Source organism: Agelaius phoeniceus, chromosome 3 (genome assembly GCF_051311805.1).
Source record: "Agelaius phoeniceus isolate bAgePho1 chromosome 3, bAgePho1.hap1, whole genome shotgun sequence".
Classification (NCBI taxonomy): Eukaryota; Metazoa; Chordata; class Aves; order Passeriformes; family Icteridae; genus Agelaius; species Agelaius phoeniceus.
The window spans coordinates 106,229,470-106,236,584 of record NC_135267.1 but is presented as its reverse complement, the minus strand read 5'-3'; the positions used below and the strand labels follow the sequence as shown (position 1 = coordinate 106,236,584).

Below are 7,115 nucleotides of genomic sequence, written 5' to 3'. Positions count from 1 at the left end.
TTTGCAAGCGTGGCCATTACAGAATGCAAAATACAGATGTGATTTCTAAAAGGTGATTCTAAAAGGGCAATCAATAGTCTTAAACAATTTTTTTGTAATTTTAAGGTATGTACTTACTTTGTCAGTCTCAGGTATTGAACAGCAAAAATGGAATGAAATGAAATAGAAATAAACAGGAATGAAAATAATATAAATACTCTTGATTGAGGTTGTTAAGACTTGCTCTAGTGCATTCTTGGATTAAAAAACATGTTGAGGGTCACCTAAAGTTGTAGTAAAAGCATAAATTAAATTTCATATGTGTATATACATGTTCTTTCATTAATTTAAATATGTGGTGGATTTACAAAACAAGGATTGGACTCCCACTATTGTCTAAGGAAGGCATCCAGTGTAACAGTGAAAGTTCTGACCTTTAAATGTGAACAAAATGTGATCTCAATGAAAGACCTTTTGAAAGTCAAGAGTAAAATCCTTATCCCACTAAAATACAGTATTTTCATCTGGAATGCATGAAATGAGGTGATTTTTTTTGCTCTTTGTAGGCTTACAGGAAGCTCTCACTGAACTGTGTAAATAAGATAACCTAAGGTATCACATACTCTGGAAAGTCACAAGGTAATACATATTTTCAGAGTTTGATATTTTGTGGTTTTTATGTGTGCATTGAATTTACCAGCTTTATAGAATTATTTTTCCCCCTCCAGTAAGGGAGCAGTGAATCATATAATTGATCTTGATTCTTCCTGGACTGTCCTACAGCAATAGAATTTTCTTGTTAAAACATCTTTGATCATCAAGTGATAGTGATGCAGGAGCCAAGTGGAAATATACCTTAGACTACTGAGTTGATGTTTACATGTCCAAGTTCACAGAAAATTGCATGATCTAGGAGGTATTTCATGATCCTTTACATCTCTCATAGAAAAAAATAGGCTGAGCCTGTTGTATATTATGAAGCAATGACCTTGTATGGAGCTTTGAGTATGCATTTAACAGGGTTTCTTTTCACAGCTTTTCACCAATTATTAACAGAAATAATTTAATTGAGTTCTAGAGGAGATTTTTTCCATTAACTTGTCATTATGGAATTATAATGGATACTTTAATTAGGCTGTGTTTTGAATGGGAATATTTAACTAAATGAAAATTGGGACAAATACATTCACCATGCTCAGTGGCACTTACTAGAGGTTTATTGTGCATAAGCTGCTCAGGAACAAAAGTAAGTGAAGAAATTTGGCTGAAAAATTGGGTATGGCTTTCCTAAGTTTCTCCTGAGATAAAACTTTGAGATAATATGCTGGCTTTTGAATTATGAAACCCCTCTGGTCTGCTTAAACACATCCCCTCTCCCTGCCCACAGCTGGAAGAAAATGTTTCACTGCTTTCCAGTTGAAATTCCCAGATGCATTTTTGGCTCTCTGGCTGATGTTTACTTCCAATCTGCAAAGAAAATATGTGAGTACTGAAATTCCAATGAAATAAAAACTTTGAGTTTGGGTTAGGGGTCTTTTCAATTGATATTGCAGCTTTCCAATAAAGCAGGTGAAAAAGCTTATTGCTGTTTTAATTTTTTCATTTTATCTGTGCCAGGAATAATTTTGAAGTATCTCTTAAAATTCCTAATGGCTTCATCTTTTTTACTTAATGTACTTTGGAACCTTTAACAGTAAATTTATAGCTGGACTAAAATCCATTTCTCTCAAAAGTTTTTTTATTTGTCAATATCTTGCAATATTCTTCGTGTCCCATGCCCCTCTGTGAGGCTGTGAATGATAAAAAGCTTTCTTCAAGAGGGTTCTGCCTCTGGGTACCTTTTACCTTTTCCATTTCTTCTGTCATCCACTACAACAAACCAGGATAGGACCCATATGGGCAAGGGCTTAATATACCTGCAGGAGGCCAAAATAAAGAAGAAGGTGATATCAGATTGCAGAGGTATCCAACTGTGGGACAGAGGTGACCTCTGGGATAAATCTGCTGGTCTGTACAGTAGCTTTGCTCCTCCAGTGGCTCTTCAGCTGGTGGTAGAGAGTGGGTTTTGGAAGTAGGAAAGTTTTTCTGGACTCAGACTTTTCTCCCTGCTACTTTCATTCCTCTGGGCACTGTATGTGTTCTCCTGCCTTGGTGGAGAGATCATTTATTACCCATAAGCAGATGCATAAGGATGGCAAATTGAAATCACATAGGTAATCCTAATTCTGGAATTGCATATTAGAGCCCAAATGTGCCAAGGTAGTATTTTGCTGAAGTAACATTTTGGTGTTTTATATAACACATTTATTTAACATTTTATTTTTATATAATACATTTATTTAATACAAACCAATACATCTACTTTTATAAGTATTTGTATTTGATGCAAGATTTAAGGTGCTGTCACTGCACTGATGATTTATTTTCTTCAAATGGTGATTCCCAGAGGGCCACTTGCCATGCAATAAGGGGAGAAAGGGCAGGCAGCAGAAGTGGGACAGACCAAACCTCCCAGGGTGTTACAATAGCCCCATTTGCTTAGCAGTTATGTGTCCAGTCATGGTTCATTAATTCTGATGGTACCTGCTTCTTCCTCCTGTCAGCTTCCCAAGAAAAGAGATTGATTCATCCAGAGTATTGGATGATGAGTTGTGTATTGAAAGTTTATTGCAACAATTCTGTGTCACCTCCCCCCTTGAACATCCTTATTTTTAGGGTTTCTGTTAAGTATAAATTTCCCGTCATAATTTTGTTTGTCTAAAATAATTTTGTGGTAACAGGTTATAGAAGTGTTTTGTGTTTGATTGGTTTTTTTTCCTGCTGGCATATTTGGTCAGGAAAAAAGATGAAGTTTGCATGCTGTTGTCAGTAGGATTCTTGAACAGGAATCATTAAGAAAAGCTCTAAACTAGTGTTCAATTTCAGTTTAATTACCAGCCATAGGCTTTAGATAGGAAAAAGGACTGTTCAAGTCCTCTTTCCTTCTGGCAATGGCAGCATTTCTGCTTATTGTATGTTTTCAATGGCTTTGTCCAGTTTAATTGTAAACCTCTTATTAGCAGTACAAGGGAAGCAGATTTTCCCAACAGTATATGTTTTCCAGTGAGATCTTAGAGACATTTGGGAAAGTCAATCTGCATAGAAAAAAAAATCTCTTTTAGGTAGTTATGCTTTTCAATTCATCATAAATAACAGCCATATAGAGACCCGGACTCAGGGGAGGAATATTTATGTTCTAGGCTTGAAACAGAACCTGTGAGATAAAATGCCTGGATTCTGATTGCCAAGAATTGCATTTGAAGGGGGTAGTTTCTGTCTCACTCCCAGGCTGTTCCCAGAGAGTTTCTGGTCTGAGCCTCAATTCCTGCCCTCTGGTTTGGGCTGTGGCAGCACAGCCAGGGTGACTCACTTGGGTAGTTCATTTCTGGAGTCTCTCTGACACCAGAAATGGCACAACTGGGGAATAAAGAAAGGTCAATGGCCAAACTTGTGATATCAGGATGCATGAAAACAGGATCTTTTTTCTCTCTTTCAAATGTAAAATACACATGAAATGAAGTCTTGGGCTCTTTCGGGGAATGACTGTTTGATTTCATTCAGCTGGGACTCATCTGTCATAAACCATGAAAATACATTATCCATGCTTCTATTTTAAGTATGTCACAGTTCAGTGCTGCTAAAAAACCAGGGGTTTTATTTTGGTTTCTTTTTTCCCAATTGTTTTACTGACATTTTGTCTTCCTTCCTCTCTTCCTTCGTCTTCTGTGTGTTCTGTCATCATATTCCCCTTTTCCCCTCCCATTACCTATCTTAAATTTCCCAAACTGGGTGATGAAGGTGGGTTGAGGATTTTTCCAGTTACAGATTCTAATAAAAATCAAGGTGGTGCTGACCATGACCCAGGGACTGTGTTACCATCAGCTAAGGGGAAAAAAAGATGCTTAAGTTAAGTATGGGCTTAATGTTAGTAACTAATTATGCAGCCTTATAATATGTGCATCAGTTTGACATATGAGTTGCTTGAACATAAAAGGATTGGGGGAAAGCTTCAGCATCCCTTTCATTTTTTTCTTTCAATGCCATCATAATTGGTTTAAATACAAGGGGAGAATCTCCTACCTGGAGAGGTTCTATGTTTTGCAGTTGTAAAGGAATAAACATCCCAGGACATCAGTTCTTTCCTGAATAAACCTATATATTTGCTTGTGAGGATAATTTTAGTGATTAAAATGTAATTAGTAACCAAATAGGTAAGAGCAAAACAGAAATCTCCATAGCATGAGAGGTTTCTGACTCCTGGAAGGGTGTTAATCCCATTGGGGAGTTTGGGGGAATAAAAACCCAGCAATAGTAATTATCTAATTAATAGGCATCAGGGTCTGCTTTCTGTAACTGCTTTTCAACAGATATGTTGCAGTTATTGGAGGCAGAAACATATAAGGGTGAACTTGCAAGTAGAGCAAGGCACAATTAAAACTGAAAATTGAGACTTGCAACATTAATTAGAAGATCATTAACTAGCACTCTCGATAATGTGCCTTCGTGTCTTTCCTTCCTCCTGTTCTTCCCCCTCTTGAAAAAAGTATGAATTCCAATTTATCATCACTTCATGAAGGAAAGTGCAATTATGTTTTGCTTCCATATGATCTCATAATGATCTGGGGATTGAAAACCCTGTTTCATTTCACTCTTAAGAAGTCCAGTGTGTCCTTGTGGCTAAACGGGGATGAGAAATCAAAAAAATGGGGACTGCTTAAAAGGAAATGTTTGAGGAGGGGTTTGGGATAAGGAAGAAAATACTGAGTCTGTGTCAATATAAAGATTAGACTGGGGCTGTTTTCTCAGTAAGCATGATTTAAACATGGCTAATTTAATTTGAAAAAGGCTGAAAGAGATGGGTGAGTATGGCCTCAGAATATATAACCAACTGTCTTGAATTCAGTGAAAATGCATTCTCCAAGAAGGGATGTGAAAATTGAGGCATTTGCAAGACTTGGGAAATATAAGAGGGGAGATTTATTACCAGGAACTATGAATCAAAGTAATTTCTGATTCATCCACAGCTGGCAAGCATAGCACCTATTATTTCTGATAATACACACTTTCATTTCATGGACAATGTGAGTATTTAGCTTTCAGGTTTTCAAGACACTTCATTAACAGCAATGAAGGTAAAATTGAGTAAAAAAAAAAAATCACCTAATTTGTTGTTTTTCATTTGGTTGGCAAAAAGGCAAACAAAGAACTACTGCTTAGAATGAAAACAAGCCTTCTTTCTCTGAATTGTTGATAATTAAGGGAATGAATGTTCTGAGGGTGATTGTGATTCTGTGTATGTTACTGTGATTGGGGTTTGAAAATATTTTGTCTTCTAAAGAAGTTTTCAAGTAAAGGTGTTTCTTGGTTTTGTGTGTTTGGTTCTTTCCTTAAGATGGGAAGAAGTTGCGCATCTTATTTTGTGTTGGAGCTACTGGAGCTTTTTGTATCTTTTGGGTTTTTCATTTGTTTGTTTGCTTGGATTTTTTTAATGTTAGAAGCCTGGAGAAATTGAAAACATTCCCCGTCTATTGGTGATTCATTATCAGATACAGAATATTCTGCCTCTGACGTGACCAGCTGCCACCACCAAAAATAGATTTAGGGGCTACATAGCTTCCAGTTGGATGGCACTTTGTCACTCCAAAAAGGGTTTTGATCCCCTTCATGAGGGGATCTTCCTTTAGGGTACTTCTAAGTTGTTGCTTAGATGGCAAAATGTTTTGCTGTGTGGTGAGACCTTGGTTGCTGCTGAGAGTCCAAGTGATTTCTGTGTTTCAGAAGGATTTGGCAGTGCCCGTTCACATCTTTGAGGACTGGGGACACCAGATGAATAAGTGGATGAGGATATTCCACCTTTGACACAGAGGAATCTCATTGCTGGACCTTGTAACTGTTGTCTTTGCCATCTACATGAAATACTACAAGCTGCCAGCTACCAAAAGATGGCCATCAATTGTCATTTCTATTAATATGTGATTGGTGCAGACAGAAGTCATTATAATGATTCAAAGCTCTAATCAGCATGATAATGGATCCTAATTGCGAGGCTCCTTAAAAACTTTAAGACAAAAAGTCTATGCTAATACCATCTGAAAGCTAGTAGAAATTTATGATTTCTCTTTTGATCAAACTTGTTTTTTGCAAGGGGTTAAAAAAAGTGTTTTAATTATGTACTTGAAAAATAGTCTTGGTATTAGAGATTCAGGTAGACAATAGGGACAGTAACTTTATTACTTTTACCCTTTAGTAAATATAGACGACAGACAATCTAATAGGTGAACGTGCTTTTATTAAAAATAGGTAATCAAGCTCTTGGAAGAATTTAATTAAATTGTCTTTTTTTTTTTTCCTTAAGGCTACTAAAATATAAAGTGGAAAACATCTGCAAATATTCTAAATTTCAGTGACCTGCTTTCAGTGCCGATCTCAGTTCTTGAAATGCTCTGAAGGTGAGTCTCCTGCACATCTGTTTCTGCACAAGAAATGTGCCTCATGGAGAGGTAGTCAACTATTGTATTTGTGGGGTGCCCAGATGAAGGAGGGAATGATGAATCTGACTCCATGTTCTCAGAAGGCTAATTTATTATTTTATGATACTATATTATATTAAAGAATACTACACTAAACTATACTAAAGAATACAGAAAGGATACTTACAGAAGGCAAGAGAATAATGAAAACTTGTGACTCTTTCCAGAGCCTCGACACAGCCTGACCCTGACTGGCCAATGAGTGAAAACAGCTCACAGAAACCCAATGAAACAACCACCTGTTGGTAAACAATCTCCAAACACATTCCAAAGCAGCAAAACACAGGAGAAGCAAATCAGATAATTATTGTTTTCCTTTTTCTCTGAGGCTTCTCAGAATCCCAGGAGCAAAATCCTGGGTGAAGGGATTTTTCCAGAAAATATGACTGTGACAGTCAACAGTTACATTTCCTGGCAGGTCAAAAGCTCCAACATAAGGGTGACATTTCACATTAGCCCATCAGTGGCCCTACAAGTATTCATCTGGATAATGGAACACTCTCCCACATCAAGACCCTTTTTTAGCACACTTTCATTTTTATTGTTTGCTTTCTATGCATGCATTAG

At 36.9% G+C, this 7,115-nt stretch overlaps 1 long non-coding RNA gene across 1 annotated transcript; it reads left to right on the top strand.

Annotated features, from left to right (window-relative positions):
• The first annotated feature begins 563 nt into the window (after nucleotides 1–563).
• LOC143693743 (uncharacterized) lies at nucleotides 564–6,842 on the top strand. The gene is made up of 4 exons (XR_013181686.1): nucleotides 564–618; nucleotides 1,367–1,461; nucleotides 6,374–6,467; nucleotides 6,716–6,842. It is a non-coding gene; the product is annotated as an uncharacterized LOC143693743 (long non-coding RNA).
• Nucleotides 6,843–7,115: the final 273 nt, after the last annotated feature.